The following is a 27975-nucleotide window of genomic DNA, read 5'->3' on the forward strand; positions in this document are numbered from 1 at the left end:
AGTAGCAACGTGGATGCCTTTCGAGTGCGCTAGAGGTGCACACCACCACAGATTTAGTTCAACTGTTCTATCTAGCTACAGTACCTAACTCTAGATTTGTACCTTTCTGTAAAGTGTTAGTTTTCCTATGGCTCCTATAGGCAATACAGGATGGATTGGGTAACTGTCATCTATCTACAGTATGTTAAATATCCTAATAGTCAGTCAGTATCCCTGGTAGGGTCTGTATTATAGAGCTGTGTTGGTTACATGCTGTTGGTTTTCCAGCAGTATGAGAGAGCGAGCAAGGGGAACATGACTAATGCTTTTGATAATATGTTCATAAGTGGAGAGTGGGAACATTGGGCTCTAATGCTTGTCAAATGCAATCATGCCTGGCGTCTAGCAGGTGCTAGAACAGTGTGATAATATTCACTTCACCTCGGAGAGTTTAAAATAGGAAAGTAGGTACACGCCCTCTGGAACACTCAGCTATGGATCGGTCCCAGGGACGAGGAACTAGGGTGATTTTATATTACTATTATTCAATGAGATTTATGTAAATGATTGCCTTTTATTTCCTAATTACAGGAAAATGAGGTGTTGATATTATACTAATAGTAGGATATTGTAGTCATGGCACTTAGCAAGTCCCAATGGAGTATAGTATTTTAATATGCTTTACAATCTCCAATAAATGTTGTCCTTGTCTTTCAGAATGAATCCCTGTCTGTCTCCATGGTTTCTGACACACTTAAACATCTCAAACTTCTAAAGTTTCACATTTCTCAGCCTCAAAATCATTTTAAGAGAGGTATTTCTCTTCTGTCTCCATTAAGGGCCTGCCAGCATACGACCAATGAAAAACCTCACCGCCATTGCTGGGCGGGACATGTACATTCACTGCCGCGTCATTGGCTACCCGTACTACTCCATCAAATGGCACAAGGACGCCAACCTGCTCCCCTATAACCACCGGCAGCGGGCATTTGAGAACAATGGCACGCTAAAGCTGTATGATGTACAGAAGGATGTGGATGAGGGAGAGTACACGTGTAGCGTGCTGGTCTCACCTTCTCTCTCCACCAGCCAAAGTGTGCACGTCAGTGTGAAAGGTACAGTATGCACTCAAACCTTTAACCTACTGAGTTAAAGATATAAACCAGGGGTCCCAACCTGTAGAGCTATCTGCGGGCTTTATGCTATGTTCATAACCAAGTAGCAAGGTGGTAATTACCAGTTGTGAGGTTGTAAATTCAGGCAATGGCATCTAGAATAGGCTACCTGTCACCCCTCTAACATACATGATTCTACTCATGATCTACTCAGAAGGACCTTGAGTTGATGAATCAAGAGTGTTAGAGCCTCTTGTATAGACACTTTACAGATATATGCCATAATCAGTAAAAGGTATGGCTCTTACAATCAAATCAAATTGTATTTTTCACATGCTTTGTAAACGACAGGTGTAGACTGACAGTGAAATGCTTACTTACAGTGCCTTGCAAAAGTATTCATCCCCCTTGGTGTTTTTTCTATTTTGTTGAATTACAACCTGTAATTTAAATGGATTCACCCCCTTTGCTATGAAGCCCCTAAATTAGATCTGGTGCAACCAATTACCTTCAGAAGTCACATAATTAGTTAAATAAAGTCCACCTGTGTGCAATCTAAGTGTCACATGATCTGTCACATGATTTCAGTATATATTCACCTGTTCTGAAAGGCCCCAGTGTCTGCAACACCACTAAGCAAGAGGCACCATCAGCAAGCGGCACCATGAAGACCAAGGAGCTCTCCAAATAGGTCAGGGACAAAGTTGTGGAGAAGTACAGATCAGGGTTGGGTTATAAAAAATATCCAAAACTTTGAATATCCCACGGAACACCATTAAATCCATTTTAAAAAGGTGTAAAGAGTATAGCACCACAACAAACCTGCCAAGAGAGGGCCGCACACCAAAACTCACGGACCAGCAAGGAGGGCATTAATCAGAGAGGCAAAAAAGAGACCAAAGATAACCCTGAAGGAGCTGCAAAACCACACAGCGGAAATTGGAGTATCTGTCCATAGGACCACTTTAAGCCATACACTCCACAGAGCTGGGCTTTATGGAATAGTGTCCAGAAAAAAAACATTGCTTAAAGGAAAAAATAAGCAAACACATTTGGTGTTCACCAAAAGGCATGTGGGAGACTCCACAAACAAATGGAAGAAGGTACTCTGGTCAGATGACACTAAAATTGAGCTTTTTGGCCATAAAAGAAAACGCTGTCTGGTGCATACCCAACACCTCTTATCGCCCCGAGAACACCATCCCCACAGTGAAGCATGGTGGTGGCAGCATCATGCGGTGGGGATATCCTTCATCGGCAGGGACTGGGAAACTGGTCAGAATTTAAGGAATGATCTTTAAGTCATACCACAGCTAAATACAGGGAAAATCTTGAGGGAAACCTGTTTCAGTCTTCCAGGGATGGATGGAGTTTCACCTTCCAGCAGGACAATGACCCTAAGCATACTGCTAAAGCAACACTTGAGTGGTTTAAGGGAAAACATTTAAATGTATTGGAATGGCATAGCCAAAACCCAGACCTCAATCCAATTGAGAATCTGTAGTATGACTTAAAGATTGCTGTACACCAGCAGAACCCATCCAACTTGAAGGAGATGGAGCAATTTGTCCTTGGGCAAAAATCCCAGTGGCTAGATGTGCCAAGCTTATAGAAACATACCCCAATAGACTTGCAGCTGTAATTGCTGCAAAAGGTGGCTCTACAAACTATTTACTTTTTTTTGGGGGTGAATAGGTATGTACGCTTAAGTTTTCTGTTTTTTTGTCTTATTTATTGTTTGTTTTACAATAAAAAATATTTTGCATCTTCAAAGTGGTATGCATGTTGTGTAAATCAAATGATACAACCCCCCCCCAAAAAAAATATATATATTTCCAGGTTGTAAGGCAACAAAATAGTAAAAATGCCAAGGGGGGTGAATACTTTTGCAAGCCACTGTACGTGACCTTCCCAACAATGCAGAGACAAGTCTAAAAATAATATTTTAAAAAAGTACATGAAGAATAAATACACAATAAGTAACTTGGTTAGATATGTAACCTGGCGATATAGACAGTGAAAAAGAGCTCCACCATGTGGTGGTCTATAATAGATGTGGCAGTTTAGATATAGGTGCAACTGCCCCGGCATCCCGGTAAGAAGACGGAAATGACCGGTAGGAGACAGGGATGCAATTCACACATTATTTACACTCTCAAGACATGCACACACACAGCAAACTGGAAGTGGACTAGGTGGAAGTGTTGTAGTGATAGTGATAGTGGTTTGTAGGTCAGTGACTCGCTAACACTAGCGTGTGTTGGGAGAGTACAGGGCTGCAGAAGAAATGGTCAATGGGTTGTGGCCCAGCCGTTGATGTGCAGGGCAGAGGTTAATGCTCCTCACTCTGCCACTGCTTGCTAAAGACTTACCCCGGACTGGGCTAGATTGTGCTTTTATACTTGTCCTCGTCACACCTGCTTATTGGACAGATGTACTGTGGAGATGCAGTTTCTACAAACTGCCATATCTATTGTGCTATATTCTCCTACATTATTTTAACGTTTCTACAAACTTCAAAGTGTTTTCTTTCCAATGGTACCAATGGTATGTATATCCTGGCTTCAGGGCCTGTGCAACAGGCAGTTTACTTTGGGCACGCCAGTCAGGCAGAAATTGAGAAAAAAGGGGCCTAGCCCTAAAGTGACCAGTGATCCTTTATTAAAGTGACCAGTGATTCCATGTATATGTGCATAGGGCAGCAGACTCTAAGGTGCAGGGTTGAGTAACCGAGTGGCAGCCAGCTAGTAACAATGACTAAGTTCAGGGCAGGTTACTGGGTGGAGGCCAGCTAGTGATGGCTATTTAACAGTCTGATGGCCTTGAGATAGTACCTGTTTTTCAGTCTCTCGGTCCCAGCTTTGATGCAGCTTTGATGGAGTGGAAGATAGCCTAGTTGTTAGAGAGTTGGGCCAGTAACCAAGAGGTTGCTAGATTGAATCTCTGAGCTGAGAAGGTAAAAATATGTCGTTCTGCCCCTGAACAAGGCAGTTAACCCAGTGTTCCAAGGCTTTCGTTTAAATAACTGACTTGCCTAGTTAAATAAAGGTTAAATAACTAAATAAAAACTGTATTGACCTTGCCTTCTGGATGATAGTGGGGTGAACAGGCTGTGGCTTGGGTGGTTGATGTCCTTGATGATCTACTACTGTTGTGTAGGGGTAAAGTGACTAGGCAACCGGATATATAATAAACAGTAGCAGCAGCGTATGTGATGAGTCTAAAGAGCTGGTGTAAAAAGGGTCAATGCAGATAGTCTGGGTAGGTATTTGGTTAAGTATGTAGCAGTCTTATGGCTTAGGGGTAGAGGCTGTTCAGAGTTCTTGCTGTGCGGTAGCAGAGAGAAATGTCTATGTCTTGGGCCTTCCTCTGACACCGCCTGGTATAGAGGTCCTGGATGGCAGCTGTAAAACATTTTGAGGATCTGAGGGCCCATGCCAAAACTTTTCTGTTTCCAGAGGGGGAAGAGCTGTTGTCATGCCTTCGTCCTAACTGTGTTGGCGTGTGTGGACCATGTTAATTCCTTAGTGATGTGGACACCGAAGAATCTGAAGCTCTCGGCCCTCCGTTTCCTGTAGTCTCCCTCAACGTCTTGCTGACGTGGCACCACACTACCAGGTCACTGACCTCCTCCCTATTGGCTGTCTAATTGTCTTCAGTGATCAACAAACTTAATGATGGTGTTGGAGTCGTGCGCAACCACTCAGTTGTAGGTGAACAGGGAGTACAGGATGGGACTAAGCACAAACACCTTAGGGGCTCCTGTGTTAAGGGTCAGCGTGGTGGCTGGGTTGTTGTCTACCCTCACCAACTGGGGGTGTCCTGTCAGGAAGTCCAAGATCCAGTTGCAGAGGGAGGTGTTCAGTCCCATGGTCCTTAGTTTAGTGATGAGCTTGGAGGGCACTATGGTGCTGAGCTATGGTCGATGAACAGCCTTCTCACATAGGTGTTCCTCTTGTCCAGGTGTGGAGTGCAATAGATATTGCGTCATCTGTGGATTTGTTGGGGCTGTATGCGAATTGGAGTGGGTCCAGGGTGTCTGGGATGATGGTGTTGATGTCAGACATGACTAGCCATGACAAACATTGTAAAGAATCGCATCGTCAGCTGATCTGAACATTCACAGCCGCTATGCCAGTCTGCCAGTACACTACAGTCCATAACCTCAGACGGCTCTCCCCACTGAGCACAGATGTCAATTAAACGTCTATTGCATGTTGGTTCAACATAATTTAATTGAAATGACATGGAAACAACAATGATTAAACCAGTTTGTGCCCAGCTGGTCTTTCCTCAATAATGGTGCTGCATAATTTGAAGTATCAGAAAGAACGTACCAATCGGAATCCTCTCTCACGGGTCTCGGCGGCGCCACCACGTTAACATTTGTGCGCGGTGGGGGAAATCACGCCGACTGTGGCCCTAAACAAAGCTCAGAACAACGACATTCCCACTGTACCTAATTTGCCTCTCAGCTGCTTAGCATTCCGAGGCTGCGGAGAGGAGAGGAAAAGAGTGGGAATCCCCAGGAGCCCATTATTCTTACTTTGTTGAGAATTAAATAATTGTTGAAGTGTCGTTTATTTCAATGTTATTTTAAATCATGAATTCTTCAAAGCATCTGCTTCGCACCATGGCTATAGTGTCCCCAGAGAGAGAGAGAGACAGAGGAAGAGAGAGTGAGAGAAAGAGGGAACAAGGGAGAGGTAAAGGACAGCCAGCCTCTCCGCAAGGGGAAATGTAATTAATTTCTCGCTCTCATCTGCATCTCCATGGTGTTAAGCCAAGCTATTAATACATTTAGAAACTAGATGGGGATGAGGATGGTTGATCAGAACTAACTAAGTTGAATCCTTGCTTTAAGATACAAACATAAATACCCTTTCCATAACTCTACCCGTCTCTTTCTCCTGCAGTTCCCCCCACCATCCATCCCTTCGAGTTCCCTCGTTTCTCTATTGGCCAACGTGTGTTCATTCCGTGCGTGGTGATGTCAGGTGATCAGCCTGTCTTCATCACCTGGCAGAAGGACGGTCGGCCAATCCCGGCCAGCCTCGGCGTAACGATCGACAACATAGACTTCACCAGCTCCCTACGTATCTCCAACCTGTCTCTCCTGCACAATGGCAACTACACCTGCATCGCACGCAACCAGGCCGCCACCGTGGAACACCAGAGTCAGCTCATCGTCAGGGGTGAGGAGGGGGAGGGAGAGGGGTGAGGAGAGGTGAGGAGGGGGAGGGAGGGGTGAGGAGGGAGGGTGAGGAAGGGGATGGAGACAGGTGAGGAGGGGAGAGAGGTGGGGGAGGTGTGAGGAGGGAGATGGAGAGCGGTGAGGAGGGAGAGGAGTGAGGAGGGAAGAGAGTTGAGGAGGGAGAGAGGTGAGGAGGGGGGATATAAACCAGTGAGGAGATAAGAGGGTGAGGAGGGGAGAGGAGGGAGAGAGGTGAGGAGGGGGATATAAAGCAGTGATGAGATGAGAGGGTGAGGAGGGAGAGAGGTGAGGAGGGGGATATAAACCAGTGAGGAGATGAGAGGGTGAGGAGGGGAGAGGAGGGAGAGGGGTGAGGAGGGAAGAGTTGAGGAGGGAGAGAGAGGTGAGGAGGGGGATATAAACCAGTGAGGAGATAAGAGGGTGAGGAGGGGAGAGGAGGGAGAGAGGTGAGGAGGGGGATATAAACCAGTGAGGAGATAAGAGGGTGAGGAGGGGAGAGGAGGGAGAGAGGTGAGGAGGGGGATATAAACCAGTGAGGAGATGAGAGGGTGAGGAGGGGAGAGGAGGGAGAGAGGTGAGGAGGGGGATATAAACCAGTGAGGAGATGAGAGGGTGAGGAGGGAGAGAGGAGGGAGAGGGGTGAGGAGGGGGATATAAAGCAGTGATGAGATGAGAGGGTGAGGAGGGGAGAGGAGGGAGAGGGATGAGGAGAGGAGAGAGGTGAGGAGGGAAGAGAGTTGAGGGAGAGAGGTGAGGAGGGAGAGGAGTGAGGAGGGAAGAGAGTTGAGGAGGGAGAGAGGTGAGGAGGGAGAGGAGTGAGGAGGGAAGAGAGTTGAGGAGGGAGAGAGGTGAGGAGGGGGAAATAAAGCAGTGAGGAGATGAGGGGGTGAGGAGGGGAGAGGGGTGAGTAGGGAAGAGGAGGGAGAGGGGTGAGGAGGGGAGAGGAGGCAGAGAGGTGAGGAGGGAAGATAGTGGAGGAAGGAGAGAGGTGAGGAGGGGGAAATAAAGCAGTGAGGAGATGAGGGGGTGAGGAGGGGAGAGGAGGGAGAGGGGTGAGGAGGGAAGAGAGTTGAGGAGGGAGAGAGGTGAGGAGGGGGAAATAAAGCAGTGAGGAGATGAGGGGTGAGGAGGGGAGAGGAGGGAGAGGGGTGAGGAGGGAAGAGAGTGGAGGAGGGAGAGAGGTGAGGAGGGAAGATAGTGGAGGAGGGAGAGAGGTGAGGAGGGGGAAATAAAGCAGTGAGGAGATGAGGGGGTGAGGAGGGGAGAGGGGTGAGGAGGGAGAGGGGTGAGGAGGGGAGAGGAGGGAGAGAGGTGAGGAGGGAAGATAGTGGAGGAGGGAGAGAGGTGAGGAGGGAAGAGAGTGGATGAGGGAGAGAGGTGAGGAGGGAAGATAGTTGAGGAGGGAGAGAGGTGAGGGAAGAGAGTTGAGGAGGGAGAGAGGTGAGGCGGGAAGAGAGTTGAGGAGGGAGAGAGGTGAGGAGGGAGAGAGGTGAGGAGGGAAGAGAGTTGAGGAGGGGGATATAAAGCAGTGAGGAGATGAGAGGGGTGAGGAGATGAGAGGGGTGAGGAGAGGAGAGGGGTGGGGTGAGGAGAGGAGAGGGGTGAGGAGGGAGAGGGTTGGGGGGAGATGTGGAGAGGGGTGGGAGGGGGAGGGAGGGAGTTGATGAGGGGAGAGAGGGGGGAGAAGGTTTGACACCACTCAAAGATATGAGTCGAGAACATATTTGCTAGTTTTTCCAGTATTCTGCAAGAGTAAACTCTCTTCATATGTTCCCCTACAGTTGGAGTGGATCCAAATCAACCTACCACTAAGCCTATGTTGGGTATAGCAAAAGAAACCCTATATGCTAAAACATAATATAACCCTAAACCCAATAGCAGTGTTGCACATTCTGTTTTACTGTAATCTTTTAATGTTGTGATGTGAGATGCCACTTATTCCGCTACTGGGCTAATATGCTAATCCACTCGCTAGCATTGGCTCTTCTTGTTTTTCTCACACTTGGTGTGAAAATATAGCATTTCTAATTTGTGCTATTTAAGCCACAAGGTATTACATTTACATTTACATTTAAGTCATTTAGCAGACGCTCTTATCCAGAGCGACTTACAAATTACAAACTCAAACTACAACACCATAACAGATTAACCCGTTTTAATTACCTTTTGTCTGTTGCTCTCCCAACTAGTCCCTCCAAAGTTTGTGGTGCAGCCCAAGGACCAGGACGGCATCTATGGAAAAGCTGTGATCCTCAACTGCTCTGCAGAGGGATACCCCGTCCCTACCATAGTGTGGAAGCACTCCAAAGGTAAATAGGTCAAAATATAAAATAATTGTGTTAAGTAGAGAGTTAATGTTTTGACATGGAGTGAAACAGGGAGGTACTGCATGAACCTGTCCAAATAGAACACAGATGTTCCGTTTCCATTTCAAAACGTTTTGCAACACTGTGCACTACTGAGCATGACCCAGGATTAATTAAAAGCTATTCTTCTCCCTTCTGACCACTATGATGATATGTTTACACACTTGGTTTATGATTGAGGATAAATACCCTTCTGTAACTGTGCATCTTCCATTTCTACTCCTTTGACTATCTTGCTGAATTGCATAAACACAACATTGTCCTACGGCAAGCTTTTTTATTAAAGAGCATCTGTTTATGAGAGCCAACACAGCAAACACAGTGTCCACAGCCTTAAGGTTGAATTGTGAAAGCTCAGCGCTGCAACTCTAAACAAATGTAAAGAGGAAGAAGGGAAGGCAACATCTTCTCACGTTACCGTAAAGGAGGAAATGGAAATCTACTGTAGTTTTTGTTACTGCAAAACATCCATCCATTATGTAATAATTCTTCATAATTTGGTCATAAACTATGCAAAAGGTGTTTTTAATACATCTTACATCTTCCCCTCCTCCTATCTCTACCTCCCTCCACCTCTCCCTCTCTACCTCTCTAGGTGCGGGGGTTCCCCAGTTCCAGCCTATAGCCTTGAACTCGGGCTTCCGTATCCAGGTACTGGTCAACGGCTCTCTGCTCATCAAACATGTGCTGGAGGAGGACAGCGGCTACTACCTGTGTAAGGTCAGCAATGACGTGGGAGCTGATGTCAGCAAGTCCATGTACCTCAACGTCAAAAGTAAGTAATCTGTCATGGCTGTATTTTAATTTTATTTTAAATTTTACCTTTATTTCAAGTCATTCAAGAACAAATTCTTATTTTCAATGACAGTGGATTAACTGCCTGTTCAGGGGCAGTTATCAGCTCGGGATTTGAACTCTAACCACTAGGCTACCCTGCCGCTGGACTTCAGTGTCAAATGGAAGACCCCCCCCCCCCCCCATCCTGAAATGTATGTGTTCTCCAATGTAATTATAAAATAATAATAATCCAAACTCAGTGTCAAAAGTAAGATTCCTCTTCCAGTCAGGATTATGTACCTTAACCTCTTAACGGGGGGGGGGGTAACATATACTACCTGACATGATGACTCCTTGCTGTCCCCAGTCCACCTGACCGTGCTGCTGCTCCAGTTTCAACTGTTCTGCCTTATTATTATACGACCATGCTGGTCATTTATGAACATTTGAACATCTTGGCCATGTTCTGTTATAATCTCCACCTGGCACAGCCAGAAGAGGACTGGCCACCCCACATAGCCTGGTTCCTCTCTAGGTTTCTTCCTAGGTTTTGGCCTTTCTAGGGAGTTTTTCCTAGCCACCGTGCTTCTACACCTGCATTGCTTGCTGTTTGGGGTTTTAGGCTGGGTTTCTGTACAGCACTTTGAGATATCAGCTGATGTATGAAGGGCTTTATAAATAAATGTGATTTGATTTGATTTGAACATATGGAATTGTTTTAAGAAATGATACCACGGATCATTTAGATATTTTATTTGAAGTTTAGGACCCCTTTCGGTATCAATTAGTTATATTTTTGTATTATTTGATAAAATGTTGAATTTGACCTTGACTATCATAGCCCAAAGAAAATTATTTATTAACACAATCATAAATGGCAAAAAAGACAGTCAAATGCATAAAGGAATAAGGTATTGAAGTGTGTCCTTTATCCTGGAGATATAAGAAAGCTCAGGATATATTTTAGTTTTTTTGGACATATACTTAACCCGTTATTTTTGTTGCCACAAAACTACCTCCATACTTCCATTCATTTGTATGGGTTACCTTCAGACAAGTCCTGTCATAGAGCACAAAACTACCTCCATACTTCCATTCATTTGTATGGGTTACCTTCAGACAAGTCCTGTCATAGAGCACAAAACTACCTCCATACTTCCATTCATTTGTATGGGTTACCTTCAGACAAGTCCTGTCATAGAGCACAAAACTACCTCCATACTTCCATTTGTATTTGTATGTATTACCTTCAGACAAGTCGTGTCATAGAGCACAAAACTACCTCCATACTTCCATTCATTTGTATGGGTTACCTTCAGACAAGTCCTGTCATAGAGCACAAACTACCTCCATACTTCCATTCATTTGTATGGGTTACCTTCAGACAAGTCCTGTCATAGAGCACAAACTACCTCCATACTTCCATTCATTTGTATGGGTTACCTTCAGACAAGTCCTGTCATAGAGCACAAAACTACCTCCATACTTCCATTCATTTGTATGGGTTACCTTCAGACAAGTCCTGTCATAGAGCACAAACTACCTCCATACTTCCATTCATTTGTATGGGTTACCTTCAGACAAGTCCTGTCATAGAGCACAAAACTACCTCCATACTTCCATTCATTTGTATGGGTTACCTTCAGACAAGTCCTGTCATAGAGCACAAACTACCTCCATACTTCCATTCATTTGTATGGGTTACCTTCAGACAAGTCCTGTCATAGAGCACAAACTACCTCCATACTTCCATTCATTTGTATGGGTTACCTTCAGACAAGTCCTGTCATAGAGCACAAAACTACCTCCATACTTCCATTCATTTGTATGGGTTACCTTCAGACAAGTCCTGTCATAGAGCACAAACTACCTCCATACTTCCATTCATTTGTATGGGTTACCTTCAGACAAGTCCTGTCATAGAGCACAAAACTACCTCCATACTTCCATTCATTTGTATGGGTTACCTTCAGACAAGTCCTGTCATAGAGCACAAATCTACCTCCATACTTCCATTCATTTGTATGGATTACCTTTAGACGAGTCAAAACGGAGCAAAACAGAGAGAGAGAGTCTCCCCTTTCCATAGTGGGGTCATAATAGTTTGTAGGCCAAACCGTTTGGACGCTACAGATGTTTTTGTGAGAAGACTGATTTTCTGGTGTCACATGCTCTGACAAACACCGCTGTAGCTCGGCCACCTTCACCGCAGATGGCCGACATGAGACGCAACCCATGAGACGCAACCCATGAGAGGCAACCCATGAGAGGCAACCCATGAGAGGCAACCCATGAGAGGCAACCCATGAGAGGCAACCCATGAGAGGCAACCCATGAGAGGCAACCCATGAGAGGCAACCCATGAGAGGCAACCCATGAGAGGCAACCCATGAGAGGCAACCCATGAGAGGCAACCCATGCAAAAAACCTGATATCTCTAGCTTAAATTGACAGATTTTAATGGGATTTTTTTATTATGTTACTTAGATTGACGCATGGTGCGTTAATAGACTCTTAATTAAATATGGTATGCATGTGGGAGAAGAGGGTTGAAAGAAGTAAGGAGAGCTTGGAGAGATCTCACATTTGATTGGTTTCGTTATCCAATAACAACTGCTTTAATTTCACTTGCTGGACAAGAATATAGTATCATGCATTCAATTTATATTATATAATCCATAAGAAATAATTCCCCAAATATTTGGGGGAGATTATGTAATATTTGAAAGGGGTTGAAGGTGCTGAATTAAAAAAAAAATCATTTCATTTAATTTAATTTTACTTGGGTGGATGGAACTGGCTCTAGAGGTGGGTGATGGGCACAACACCACATCATGTCACTACCAATCAAATCCCAGTGGTTAGACTGGGAGACACTCAATGATGGGAGATGGAGGGAGGAGGGAAAGAGGTAGGAGAGATGGAGACAGGTAGACAGGGCAGGGGAAATTATATTGTATCAGAATTTAAATACAGTTAAATATTACACACACAAATAAGACAGAGGGAGTTGTGACTGTCCCACTGGATGTCATAAGGTGAATGCACCAATTTGTAAGTCGCTCTGGACAAGAGCGTCTGCTAAATGACTTAAATGTAAAATGTAAATGTAAAGACAGAAAGAGAAGACAGAGGGAAATAGGAAGCAGAAGAGGAGGAGGAGGAGGAGGAGAAAGACAGACACACAGAAGAGCAGCCTATGGAGGGGAGGGGAGAGAGAGAAGGGGGAGACAAGGGAGGGTGACGGACGGGTAGTCCATCCCTCCACCCCACCCCTTGGCCCTCTTTTCCACATGGCAGCCTCTGCCTGCATACAGAGTTCAGAGCCTAATGGAGGGGAGCTAAGTCCATGGCCACTCAGCGGATAAACGCCTGTGTTTCTCTGAGAGAAAAAGAGAGCGACGGATACTGGGAACGCTGCATGGTTGCTTTTGTGGGATGTGTTCAGGCAGAAAGATACAGGGCCATGGTAGTGGTGGTGTGGTGGTGGCACCACACTGGTGGCCTCTCCGTCACAGAGCACAGTGACACCAGTCACTTAACATTTAGCCATTTAACGCAGCAGACACTACCCAGCACTATACTGGACCACCACACTGTGAATACAGAGCTAAAACAATGTGGCTCTTTGACATCCCTAGCACTCCATTCCCACACATGGAAACTCATTCCAGCACAGACCACTAACATGACAAAATCAAACAGAAATGGATGCTCGGGAAGACTCCATAAAAAGGCTTTCATGAATGTCTCTAGTGAGAGCCAACATGTAGCCTAGTGCTTCCCCATGGGTCTCCCTTTAGATGTTAAAGTCTATGATTATACTATAAGTTTCGGAAGTAGATTTTTCCAATAGGAACACCTCCCTCTTCAGGTGAAAAAAGGAAACTGTTGAAAAAGTGAGGCCAGACTATTGTTTTCATCTTTCATGTTAAAGGAGTTCCCATTTGATGTTGATGTTGAATGGACTATGTAAACTGCACTGATTTGTAATATGAAGGAGGAACTGTTGATTGTCCTAAATCAACATAAACATTTTTAGCCAAAGTTTCTGGGTAAATTAGGTTCTTAGTGTGTCTGGGAGGTGTGTGTTGTTTATGTGTACAGTTGCAGTCGGAAGTTTACATACACCTTAGCCAAATACATTTAAACTCAGTTTTTCACAATTCCTGACATTTAAACCTAGTACAAATTCCCTGTCTTGGGTCAGTTAGGATCACCACTTTATTTTAAGAATGTGAAATGTCAGAATAATAGTAGAGAGAATGAGTTATTTCAGCTTTTATTCTTTTCATCACATTCCCAGTGGGTCAGAAGTTTACAAACACTCAATTAGTATTTGGTAGCATTGCCTTTAAATTGTTTAACTTGGATCAAATGTTTTGGGTAGCCTTTCACAATTTTCACACAATAAGCTGGGAGAATTTTGGCCCATTCCTCCTGACAGAGCTGGTGGAACTGAGTCAGGTTTGTAGGCCTCCTTGCTCGCACAAGCTTTTTGGAATTGAGGTCAGGGCTTTGTGATGGCCACTCCAATACCTTGACTTTGTTGTCCTTAAACCATTTTGCCACAACTTTGGAAGTATGCTTGGGGTCATTGTCCATTTGGAAGACCCATTTGCGACCAAGCTTATTGACTGATGTCTTGAGATGTTGCTTCAATATATCCACATCATTTTCCTGCCTCATGATGCCGTTCTATATTGTGAAGTGCACCAGTCCGTCCTGTAGCAAAGCACCCTCACAACATGATGCTGCAACCTTCGTGCTTCACGGTTGGGATGGTGTTCGTCGGCTTGCAAGCCTCCCCCTTTTTCCTCCAAACATGAAGATGGTCATTATGACCAAACAGTTCTATTTTTATTTCATCAGACTAGAGGACATTTCTCCAAAAAAGTACGATCTTTGTCCCCATGTGCAGTTGCAAACCGTAGTCTGGCTTTTTTATGGTGGTTTTGGAGCAGTGGCTTCTTCCTTGCTGATCGGCCTTTCAGTTTATGTCGATGTAGGTATCATTTTACTGTGGATATAGATTCTTTTGTACCTGTTTCCTCCAGCATCTTCACAAGGTCCTTTGCTGTTGTTCTGGGATTGATTTGCACTTCTCACACCAAAGTACGTTCATCTCTAGGAGACAGAACGTGTCTCCTTCCTGAGTGGTATGACGGCTGCCTGGTCCCATGGTGTTTATACTTGCGTACTATTGTTTGTACAGATGAACGTGATACCTTCAGGCGTTTGGAAATTGCTCCCAATGATAAACCAGACTTATGGAGGTCTTCAATTTTTATCTGAGGTCTTGGCTGATTTCTTTTGATTTTCCCATGATGTAAAGCAAAGAGGCACTGAGTTTGAAGGTAGGCCTTGAAATACATCCACAGGTACACCTCCAATTGACTCAAATTATGTCAATTAGCCTATCAGAAGCTTCTAAAGCCATGACAGCATTTCCTGGAATTTCCAAGCTGTTTAAGCACAGTCAACTTAGTGTATGTAAACTTCTGACCCACTGGAATTGTGATACAGTGAATTATAAGTGAAATAATCTGTCTGTAAACAATTGTTGGAAAAAAATTACTTGTGTCATGCACAAAGTAGATGTCCTATAGTTTGTTTACAAGAAACTTGTGGAGTGGTTGAAAAACGAGATGTAATGATTCCAAACTAAGTGTATGTAATCTTCCGACTTCAACTGTACGTGTATGTTTGTGTACGTGTATGTCCTTGTGCGTGTGTGTATCTCTGTACGTGGCATGTGTGTGTGTGATCTCCTGCTGCACTCCTAAGGCTGGGCTGGGTGCTCATGTAATTCCAGTCACAGTGTGGGAGCCTTTACCCTTGTAGCTGTTATCTGGTCAGAGCAGAGTGTCTGTCTGTCTGTCTGTCTGTCCGTCCGTCCGTCCGTCCGTCCGTCTGACTCAATCACTCATGTAATACTCTCACACAATGCCTCAAAAACACACACACACACAGTACATGTACCAGGACACGTACACTTACGAACAAGCACATACACACTGATATGGATAAACACAATTATACACTGTACACCAGTGGAGGCTGCTGAGGGGAGAGCGGCTCATAATAACAGCTGGAACTGAGTAAATGGAATTGCATAAAACACATTGAAACCATGAGATTGATGTATTTGATACCATTCCACCGACTCAACTCCAGTCAGTACCAGAAGCCCGTCCTTCCCAATTAAGGTGCCACCAAACTCCTGTGCACTACACACTTACATCTAGACACACACAGCAGAGTACCCACAGGAGTGGGAGATTTTCATCGCTGTGTACATTTTTTGGACATAGGTTGCTCAGTATTGTCTGCACGCACACACACACACGCGCGCGCGCTCGCGCACACACACACACACACACACAGACAGATGTCCCTCTGCGTTGTGTGTGTGTGCGTGCGTGCGTACGTGCGTGCATGTATGTGTCTGTGTGTGAGCCTGTGTGTTCTCCCTTAGGTTGAGCTGGTCTCCCGGATCAGGTTGTTGTTTTGATCATTGTGCGGTCGGATCGGGGCGATCGAGTGTTGGTTGTGTTTGCCCCTCCTGCTCTCTGGAACGTGAGCCTCCCTGGGAGCCCTGCTCCTCTTGTCTCCTATGGATCAGTGTGCTTGTGCCAGACGAGACCCTCGTTAACCCACAGGGCCTGTCCTCTGCTGACCAGGTGTAGTGTTATATACTGTACCCAGATCAGACTGTATCCTCCTCTCCATACATGTCGGCACTAAGCATGCTGCAGACTAGCAGGTGTAGTGTTATATACTGTACCCAGATCAGACTGTATCCTCCTCTCCTCTACATAGACGGTAAGCATGTAGCAGACTGCTGGAGCAGTACAGGCTGTGCTGTACTGGTGTGTGTTGTTTATCCAGGCCATATGACACCACTGCTGCTTGGGAAGCTGCTGCCACTTAAGAGGCTTAGGTGTAAATTAGAGCAACACTGGAAGTGATGGCTGTAAAGTGGTCAGGTGATATACAGTACTGGATGAGCTTTTGACTGGGTGATCACTCATAGAAGTTTACCTGGCTGTGTTACTGGAAAATACACACATATAGGCACACACACACACACACACACACACACACACACACACACACACACACACACACACACACACACACACACACACACACACACACACACACACACACACACACACACACACACACACACACACACACACACACACACACACACACAGAGGCCATTACTGAAGAATCATGGTCCTCACAGGCTGCTACTGTAATTCAGCGGTTTAGACAGATTCCATTCGGCCAGGCTATTGTGGCGGACGCATGGGGAAATTAATTGCGTCTGTTGTGATGTCATAGTGAGACGTTTTCATTGTTATTAGTGTCTGTGCATAGGCTAATGCCTAACCATAATACACCATGCATCAACACATTGGAACGCTGTCACAGACGCCCACAGCCAGCAGAAATAGCTTATGTTGCACTAGCAGTATTTTCACAGCTTTATGTGTGTGCGTGCGTGCATGTGTACGTGTGTGCGTACATGTGTAGGTGCGTGCGTGCAAGTGTATATTCACAGTATTCATACTTTATATATCATAGGTTCAAAATATTTGGCATATTGCCAAGACACGTTAACACTTCATTCTACCTTCCTTAAAATTACCCATGCCCTTATTTAGATTTTGTGCAGCTGAGGGAACCAAAAACATCTGAACCCATTCCCCTGTCTAAATGACTACAGTCTCTACTGTATACTGTACGTACCTCCACTGATGCAATTGACTGGATGCATCACTAATCCAGAGTAGGTTGGTTTTATCAAAGTGGGTCAACAGCCACTTAATGTTTATCAGTGCCAATTAGGATCAATTAAGGGCAATACACTCATAACGCTCCGAGACACAATGATGAGAGCACGCACATAATGAGACTTAATTGGTGAAAAACAGCATTGTTGCCTGGTCGCCAAGCTCCCAATCACCCAATCAGACAGCTTCCCTCAGACACTGGAGTATAGAAAATAATCGTTCTGTCTGTCTGTCTGTCTGTCTGTCTGTCTGTCTGTCTGTCTGTCTGTCTGTCTGTCTGTCTGTCTGTCTGTCTGTCTGTCTGTCTGTCTGTCTGTCTGTCTGTCTGTCTGTCTGTCTGTCTGTCTGTCTGTCTGTCTGTCTCTCTCTCTCTCTCTCTCTCTCTCTCTCTCTCTCTCTCTCTCTCTCTCTCTCTCTCTCTCTCTCTCTCTCACCTTCCTCTGTTACAGCCAACTCCCCACACAAAGCAGCCTGTCTGCAGCCATATACTCAGCATCATGCTCAATATCCAACCCAATTGTGCAGCTAAGGGAATTATTTTGGTGCAGTGAGTAGAGCTAGCACCCAGTGAACCAGTCATCTCTGTGCCATCACCGCCCTTCCCCCTACCTACCCACTCTACACACGCACACACACACAGTGCCCCAGGGGCAGTGGGCTCCTGTAGGGAGTGATCCCGTCTCATTCTCATCTCACTCCCATGGTTCAGTCATCCAACCAGGGCACCCTGTGGCCTACATTCCTCAGCCAGAAACTCACTCTGCTGGGGTAAACAGAGCCTGATGCCTGCGGCTGTCCATCCGACCTGGAATCTACAGTCATACACTACCGTTCAAAGGTTTGGGGTCATTTAGAAATGTCCTTGTTTTTGAAAGAAAGGCACATTTTTTGTCCATTAAAATAACATCAAATTGATCAGAAATACAGTGTAGACATTGTTAATGTTGTAAATGACTATTGTAGCTGGAAACGGCAGATTTTCTATGGAATGTCTACATAGGTGTCCAGAGGCCCATTATCAGCAACCATCTCTCCTGTGTTCCAATGGCACATTGTGTTAGCTAATCTAAGTTGATCATTTAAAAGGCTAATTGATCATTAGAAAACCATTTTGCAATTCTGTTAGCATGCTGAAAACTGTTTGTGTGATTAAAGAAGCAATAAAGCTGGACTTCTTTAGACTAGTTGAGTATCTTGAGTATCAGCATTTGTGGGTTCGACTACAGGCTCAAAATAGCCAGAAAGAAATAACTTTCTTCTGAAACTCATCAGTCTATTCTTGTTCTGAGAAATTAAGGCTATTCCATGCGAGAAATTGCCAAGAAACTGAATATCTCGTACAACACTGCGTACTACTCACAGAACAGAGCAAACTGGCACTAACCAGAAAAAAAGCCATATCTCTGTCCAGTGTCTGTGTTCTTTTGCCCATCTTTATCTTCAATTTTTATTGGCCAGTTTGAGAATGGCTTTTTCTTTGCAACTCTGCCGATAAGGCCAGCATCCCGGAGTCACCTCTTCACTGTTGACGTTGAGACTGGTGTTTTGCAGGTACTATTTAATGAAGCTGCCAGTTGAGGACTTGTGAGGCGTCTGTTTCTCAAACTAAACACTCTAATGTACTTGTCATCTTTCTCAGTTGTGCACCGGGGCCTCCCACACCTCTCTCTATTCTGGTTAGTGCCAGTTTGCGCCATTGGAACACAGGAGTGATGGTTGCTGATAATGGGCCTCTGGACGCCTATGTAGATATTCCATTAAAAAATCTGCCATTTCCAGCTACAATAGTCATTTACAACATTAACAGTGAATACACTGTATTTCATATTGATTTGATTATATTTTAATGGACAAAAAATGTGCTTTTCTTTTAAAAACAAGGACATTTCTAAGTGACCCAAAACCTTTGGGGTGGCAGCGTAGCCTAGTGGTTAGAGCGTTGGACTAGGAACCGGAAGGTTGCGAGTTCAAACCCCCGAACTGCCCCTGAACAGGCAGTTAACCCACCGTTCACAGGCCGTCATTGAAAATAAGAATATGTTCTTAACTGACTTGCCTGGTTAAATAGAGGTAAAATTTTAAAAAAATATATAAAAAAATTTGAACAGTAGTGTAGGTTCATGTTTCTGTTAGATGACCATTCAATGTACTGCATGTTGATGGATCAGGGGTGTCAGGTTGGTATGAGATGGGATGTTTTGTTATCTGTTTCAACTGAGTGAATAAGATGGTGGAAATATAGGCCTACTGCATATTTCACATCAGGCATAAGCATGGCACATCTATTTAAGTCTGCCTGGTGATACAACCTGTTTGTCATGTGTTTGTCAAGTTCAGTTCCTGCTACTGCCACCAAAATGTACAGTGCATTCAGAAAGTATTCAGACCCCTTCACTTTTCCACATTTTGTTAGGGTATTTTGTTAGGGTATTTTGTTAGGGTATTTGTTAGGGTATTTGTTAGGGTATTTTGTTAGGGTATTTTGTTAGGGTATTTGTTAGGGTATTTGTTAGGGTATTTGTTAGGGTATTTTGTTAGGGTATTTGTTAGGGTATTTGTTAGGGTATTTGTTAGGGTATTTTGTTAGGGTATTTGTTAGGGTATTTTGTTAGGGTATTTGTTAGGGTATTTTGTTAGGGTATTTGTTAGGGTATTTTGTTAGGGTATTTTGTTAGGGTATTTGTTAGGGTATTTTGTTAGGGTATTTTGTTAGGGTATTTGTTAGGGTATTTTGTTAGGGTATTTTGTTAGGGTATTTGTTAGGGTATTTTGTTAGGGTATTTGTTAGGGTATTTTGTTAGGGTATTTGTTAGGGTATTTTGTTAGGGTATTTGTTAGGGTATTTTGTTAGGGTATTTGTTAGGGTATTTTGTTAGGGTATTTGTTAGGGTATTTTGTTAGGGTATTTTGTTAGGGTACAGCCTTATTCTAAAATGGATTCAATATTTTTTTTCATTCAACAATCTACACACAATACCCCATAATGACAAAGCGAAAACAAGTTTAGACTTTTGCAATGAGACTCGAAATTTTGCTCAGGTACATCCTGTTTCCATTGATCATCCTTGTTTCCACAACTTAATTGGAGTCCACCTGTGGTAAATTCAATTGATTGGACATCATTTGGAAAGGTGCACACCTGTCTATATAAGGTCCCACAGTTGAGAGTGCATGTCAGAGCAAAAACCAAGACATGAAGTCGAAGGAATTGCCGTGAGAGCTCCGAGACAGGATTGTGCCGAGGCACAGATCTGTGGAAGGGTACCAAAACTGTCTACAGCATTGAAGGTCCCCAAGTACACTGTGGCCGCCATCATTCTTAAATGGAAGAAGTTTGCAACCACCAAGACTATTCCTAGAGCTTAGCAATCGGAGGAGAAGGGCCTTGGTCAGGGAGGTGACCAAGAACCCGATGGTCACTCTTACTGAGCTCCAGAGTTTCGCTGCAGAGATGGGAGAACCATCCAGAAGGACAATCATCTCTGCAGCACTCCACCAATCAGGCCCTTATGGTAGAGTTGCCAGACAGAAGCCACTCCTCATTAAAAGGCTGATGACAGCTCGCTTGGAGTTTGCCAAAAGGCACATAAAGGACTCTCTGACCATGAGAAGCAAGATTCTCTGGTCTGAAAAAAATAAGATCGAACTCTTTGGCCTGAATGCCAAGCTGGTCTGGAGGAAACTTGGCACCATCCATACGGTGAAGCATGGTGGTGACAGCATCATGCTGTGGGGATGTTTATCAGCAGCAGGAACTGGGAGACTAGTCAGGATCGAAGGAAAGATGAACAGAGCAAAGTACAGAAAGATTATTTATGAAAACCTGCTCCAGAAGTCTCTGAATGTCCTTGAGTGGCCCAGCCTTAGCCCGGAACTTAGCCCGATCGAAGATCTCTGGACAGACCTGAAAATAGCTGTGCAGCGATGCTCCACATGCAACCTGACAGAGCTTGAGAGGATCTGCAGAGAAGAATGGGAGAAACTCCCCAAATACAGGTGTGCCAGGCTTGCAGCGTCATACCCAAGAAGATTCGAGGCTGCAATCACTGCCCAAGGTGCTTCAACAAAGTACTTAGTAAAGGGTCTGAATACTTATGTAAATGTAATATTTCAGTAGGTTTTTATAAATGTGCAAAAATGTCTAAAAAACGGATTTTGCTTTGTTATATTATGGGGTATTATGTGTAGAGTGAGGGGACGACGACGATACGATGTAATCTATTTTAGAACAAGGCTGTAACGTAACAAAATGTGGAAAAAGTCAAGGGGACTCAACTCTTCCCGAATGCACTGTATATATTGATTAATGTATTGAGACAGACAGGGTCTATTTTGAGCTTTTATTTACTCTTCTTGAGCCTCTAATGGACGACAACAATGCAGGCAGTGTTTTTAACTATCGTTTCTCCTGACTATTTGCTAAAGGATGTTATTGTTTGTCACATGACCAACATTATTACAAGATACAGAGATGCGTTATATATTCCTGTTTTTATTTTGGGTCTGCATTGCGACATTCGGGGCTGCGATAGTATAATCATGGTCCTGTTGGAAATCAATGGCTGGTCCATGTTCTACTCCTGGTACTATAAATGGCCTCTTCTGAGAACGGGGATGGAGAGAGAGGGAGAGAGAGATTGTCCGATGCTAGTTGGCATGGTAACCTGGCCAGGTGAAAGGGAGCCTGGGAGGGGTGGGCTGCATCATTTTCTCTCGCGGGAGCAGAATATCCCAGAATTCCCTGCAGGCAGACAGAGAAGCAGGCTGAGCAGGCTGGAGTGCATCATGGTTGTTGCCCTCTGGGCTGGAGGTTTTGAAACAGGGCTCTACTAGCCTCTCCTCTGTCAGCTAGAGATACACATATCCGTCAGTGCTGCTGAATAAAGCGCTTGCGTGTGCGCATGCCTGTTTATTTAGTCCGCAGGGTGAAATAGAAAATGAGTGGTTGTCTAATGTGCGAGTCTCCCAGTGGAGGCGTCACCTCGCTCCCCTGCCCCCAGAGCCGTGTTCCTCTGCCCATAATTCTGCTAGATATTAAAGAAATACGTCAACACAGCAATTACAGGAACAGCCTGGCACTGTGGACAGACAGACAGACAGACAGACAGACAGACAGACAGACAGACAGACAGACAGACAGACAGACAGACAGACAGACAGACAGACAGACAGACAGACAGACAGACAGACAGACAGACAGACAGACAGACAGACAGACAGACAGACAGACAGACAGACAGACAGACAGACAGACAGACAGACAGACAGACAGACAGACAGACAGACAGACAGACAGACACAGCTGTGCTGCTTACTCTCTCACACACTGGTTACATTGGTCTTGTCTCCTTCTGTGTGATGCCCACCTCACCTCATGTAGCCCTTCCTTACAGTAGGCGTTTCATTGACTACGTTTTTTTCAACAGTGTAGCGTCCCATTGAAGGCCTCTCATCCAATCTCAACATCATCCTATGTCATAATTCTGGTAATTCTGGTGGACAACGTCATCAATGTGTGTTATAGTTTATGACTATGTAATCATTTGTAAAATGAGACCACCATTGCTCAAAATACTAACATTTACAGAAGGCTGTAATTAATATTTTTTTCCCTCACTTCTCCAAGTGCATCTCACAAAGAATTCATAGTTGTCATGCTAAATAAATCAGCCTTATTTTTCTGTAGCACGGCTCAAAATGGCTGGGGAGTGAATAAGAGATGAAGCCTAAATGCACCCCCTCGCCTGACACTTCCCATTACATCACAGGAGCCATGGTGTGTGTGTGTGTGTGTGTGTGTGTGTGTGTGTGTGTGTGTGTGTGTGTGTGTGTGTGTGTGCGTGCGTGCGTGCGTGCGTGCGTGCGTGCGTGCGTGCGTGCGTGTGTGTGTGTGTGTGTGTGTGTGTGTGTGTGTGTGTGTGTGCGTGCGTGTGTGTGTGTGTGTGTGCATGGGGGGTGGGTAGGTGGAGCAGAGTGTGTCATTACACACTCAGTTGTGTGGGCAATGAGCTGTGTGTGTTTGAGTCTCTAGTGTGTGTAGTGTGATGTCCTTGGTGTGCTGTCAGAGACCGACCAATAACTATTTACTCCTATCCAAGCCTTGTCTGCTTGTGGTCATAAGATGTTAGTTGTCACAGGTCAACATAACAGGCAGGCATAGAGTTTATTTTATATTATGTTAGAAGTTGGAGCAAACCAGCACACTTTGCAACCAATGAAGTCAGCTATACTATGACTCAATTAAGTTTAATTTGAGCAGCGAGATTTGATTCCTTACACTGTTCCCCTGTCTTGTAACTACCCTCCATGTGGCAGGTATCACTATGATGTCCCACCGGAATTGTATTATGGCTAAACATGTTCAGCCAGTCTTACTTCATAACTAATGTAACATATGCCTTCTCCTCTTTTCTCTCTCTCTTTCCCTCCCCTCTTTCTCTCTCCCTCCCAGTCCCAGCCATGATCACGTCGTACCCCAACACCACGCTGGCCACGCAGGGCAGTGAGAAGAGGATGAGCTGCACGGCCCACGGGGAGAAACCCATCATGGTGCGTTGGGAGAAGGAGGATCGCATCATCAACCCAGAGAGCAGCCACCGCTACGTGGTCACCGTCAAAGAGGTGGCCGATGAGGTCATCTCCACCCTGCAGGTACACATACACACCACCAGGGGGAGTGGTACTGCTCGCTTCCCAGTTACAGTTACCTCAGCTGAGGCCAGGTGGAGCGCTACTGGTTATGCAGAGATTTAGCTTGGACCAAAGCGTTGGAGAAAAAGCCTGCCTACTGAGTTTGTCAGTTTGTTATGATGGCTCATCATGAGCCCTGTCTGTGAATGATATAGCCCAGAATGAGTATTTCCCATGCACTTTCTTATCTATGTAGCTGACCCTCTTTTTCCATTTTCTGCAGATCCGGCCTACAGGGAGGGAAGACTCTGGCTTCTTCTCCTGCCATGCCATCAACTCCTATGGTGAAGACCGAGGGATCATTCAGCTAACAGTGCAAGGTACAGCTGCCTAACACTGACAATTGTCATGAAAACATACAACCCCCCCCCAAAAAAAATAAGGTAATGATGCAACATCAGCATAATAATAACAATAATAATAATAATTTATTCAACTTACATAAGCGCTATTCATTACATAAAGAATCTCAAAGCGCTTTAAAGCAACACAAAAAAAGACGAGCAATTTAGAAAAACAACAACAGCATTATTCAAGGTTATCAGAGGGTCGGAAAGTTCATAGCTTGACTGATCATCGGAGGGAGGTGGTCAAAAGGGCAGAGTAAGAAAAGATGGTCTTTGGAGCATGTCCAGGGGCATGCAGTGTCATCAAGATGTCTCGCCATCCTTGCCGTTTGTGTGGCTTCTCCATAGTAGGACTTGGATGAAGTTTGAGCTCAGCTACTGCAGTTAATGGACTCCCTAGTAGGTGTAGCTAGCTAGCTAGTCCTTCACTACTACCTTGCTTGTTTTTTCATCAGTAAATATGGTACGGGCAGGGCTCGGGAATCACTAAATTGATCACTAACATTTTGAAGCTGAGCCATTTGCTGGTGCTCTGCTGCACTGCACAGTTATATCTGACTAAGAAGTGTCAGAGGTGCTTCAACCTCTTCAAATATAAAACAGGACAGATTATTTCACAGATAATAATAATGTTCATTGAGTTTTGTCACGAAAAGTAGCTAAAAGCTAACTGCTCTCCCGTGTCTCTTCATTGAGCAGAGCAGCCTAAGCGGAGCTGTTGCTAGGAATACTCCGAGTCAAAGCGCCATGAGCAGAGCGAATGCAGAGCGCGCTACGCACAGAGAGCGAGTGACAGACAGAGGGGCATCTAATAGATTTACTAAAAGCGGAAGTTATTTCTGATTTCAGGTTTCAGGTTTCAGGTTTCAGGTTTCAGGTTTCAGGTTTCAGGTTTCAGGTTTCAGGTTTCAGGTTTCTGATTTCAGGTTTCAGGTTTCAGGTTTCAGGTTTCAGGTTTCAGGTTTCTGATTTCAGGTTTCAGGTTTCAGGTTTCAGGTTTCAGGTTTCAGGTTTCAGGTTTCAGGTTTCAGGTTTCAGGTTTCAGGCAGGCCGGGGCCTTAAATTTGGCTGAAGCAATCTGGCCTGGGTTGGGTAGGGCTTTAAGGTCGCAGGCATGGGAAGGGCTTGGTGTCACGTTCTGACCTTAGTTCTTTTATTATGTCTTTGTTTTAGTACGGTCAGGGTGTGAGTTGGGTGGGTGGTCTATGTTCCGTTTTCTATGTTGTGCTTGCGTTTGGCCTGGTATGGTTCTCAATCAGAGGCAGGTGTCGTTAGTTGTCTCGGATTGAGAATCATACTTAGGGAGCCTTTTCCCACTTGTGTTTCGTGGGTGTTTTTCTGTTTTGTGTGTCGTCACTAGACAGGACTCTTTCGTTTTCGTTCGTTGTCCTTGTTATTTTGTTTTTGGTGTTCAATGTTAATAAATGATCAACATGGACACGTACCACGCTGCATATTGGTCCGATCCTTCATACTCCTCATCAGAGGAAGACGAATATCGTTACACTTGGGGTTAAAATTCATGCCTGTGCAGGGGTCTAACACATATGTGTGACTTTGTGGTGTCCTTCAGAGCCCCCGGACCCTCCTGAGGTGGAGATCAGAGAGGTGAAGGACAGAACCATCGCCCTCCGCTGGACCATGGGCTTTGATGGAAACAGCCCAATCACAGGCTTCGACATTGAGTGCAAGAACAAATCAGGTACAAGACAAACAATAGTTATCTTTGTAAGAGATGGTATGTTCTGGATGCCAGCGATGTATAGTAATACTGTAAGCAGTGTTTCACCTATATTCATTTTGCAGTGGTGGGCTGTCACTACTAAATTGTTGCCTCTACTCCAAAGTTATGATTTATATACAATATTTCTACCGAGACGTGCTTTTAAAAGACTAGTGTGAGATTTTGGCAAGTAAGCCCTTTTTATACTTACACAGAGTCAGTTGAACTCATGGATACCATTTTTATAACATTTGTATGTCTCTGCATGCAGTTTGAAGTAACTTGCTTACTAGGTTTAGTGAAATGTCTATGACTTCCAGTCTTTCTGCTGACACTAATTAGCAATGGCTCACAAAACGACCTTCAACTTCTTTCAAACTGCACGCAGAGACATAAACATGGTATCAATGAGTCACGAGTTATTCTGATTCTGGAAAAGTATAAAATGGCTTGATTTCCAAAATTTCGCACTATCCCTTTAACAGGGACAGAGTGACAAGTGACAACATCAATTTGTAGCAAACAAAGTGAGCAGTGGCGCGAATGAGAGCCACGAGTGCACAGCCACCACTTGCTCCTCATCTTCATACAGTGCAGTGGCACACATTAGTTATATTTCAGATGGTGTCAACAAAATGTCATTTTCATGCACTTTGGAGTAGAATGTCTTAAAAAAAACACCATCAGTGACATTCTCACAGTCGTTCTACAAAAAAATCTCCCGGAGGTGCATTCCCCAGAACACCCCCAGGAAAGAGCAACCCCCCCTACAACCACTGCCTTTTCCACCGCTGCTAAAGATAATCTTAGGCGAAACACTGTATGAATACAAATCCTTTAACTTCCTGTGTATGTCTATAGTCTATCCTGATTAAAGGCTTCTCTGTATCATCATGTTAAGATGGATGTGCTCCTTTTGTCTTCCAAATAATCATGATTCATTATATTTTCTTGTCTCAGTGCTATAATTCAATACCGCAGATTAATGCACTTAGCAGGCGCTGACCTCTAGCCCCACTCAGTGGTCCTCACAAACCCACATAAACCTTGACCTCTGGCCCTGCAGGCTCCTGGGAAACAGCCCAAAGGACCAAAGATGTGTCTCCCCAGCTCAACCAGGCCACCATCATAGACCTGCACCCCTCCTCCACCTACAGCATCCGCATGTTCGCCAAGAACCACATCGGCAAGAGTGAGGCCAGCAATGAACTCACCATCACCACAGACGAAGCAGGTATAGACTCACCAGACCACCACTGGTAATATGTATGCACTTGCAGCATACACACACAGACATCCCAGCTAACAACAAACATTCCCGCAACTTTAGAGAACGTTCTCTTAAGAGTCTCAATAGGTCATTAACTAAGGTTTTCATAGGAATGTTCCCGTGATGTGCAAGGAATGTCTCCAAGAGACCATTCCCTTAATGTGAAATAGAGCTTACCGAGATTGTGGTTCCCATGTTCTCAGATCATAAGATATTAATGTTCTATACACGTTGAATGAGACCATTGCAAGAACATTCATTCATGTGTCCAGTTTTCTGCGGGTTTGGTGAATATTCCATCAACGGCCCACCAAACATATACAGAACATGGTGTCAATGTGGGCCTTTGCACTTTGCACCAAACAGAGGAAGGGAAGGGTGCTCAACAACAATGACGAAAAGGGTTTACCAAGATAAACTTCCAATAGCACTAATTTGAGGTAGAAAGGAGTTGGAGCACTCAAAAAAAATGCTGAGATTGATTTATTTTAGCTCACTGTAATCAAATCAAATCAAATGTATTTATATAGCCCTTCGTACATCAGCTGATATCTCAAAGTGCTGTACAGAAACCCAGCCTAAAACCCCAAACAGCAAGCAATGCAGGTGTAGAAGCACAGGATGCGAACAGGTGACTGACGTTTTAACGTTAAGCTGACGTCTTCCTCAGAGTGACCTGACCATTGCA

The 27975-nt window shown here is 44.6% G+C and overlaps 1 pseudogene; it reads left to right on the top strand.

Annotated features, from left to right (window-relative positions):
* Positions 1-27975, top strand: part of LOC123999788 — a 112418-nt pseudogene that overhangs the window by 48269 nt on the left and 36174 nt on the right.

This window comes from Oncorhynchus gorbuscha, linkage group LG16 (genome assembly GCF_021184085.1).
Source record: "Oncorhynchus gorbuscha isolate QuinsamMale2020 ecotype Even-year linkage group LG16, OgorEven_v1.0, whole genome shotgun sequence".
NCBI classification, from domain to species: Eukaryota; Metazoa; Chordata; class Actinopteri; order Salmoniformes; family Salmonidae; genus Oncorhynchus; species Oncorhynchus gorbuscha.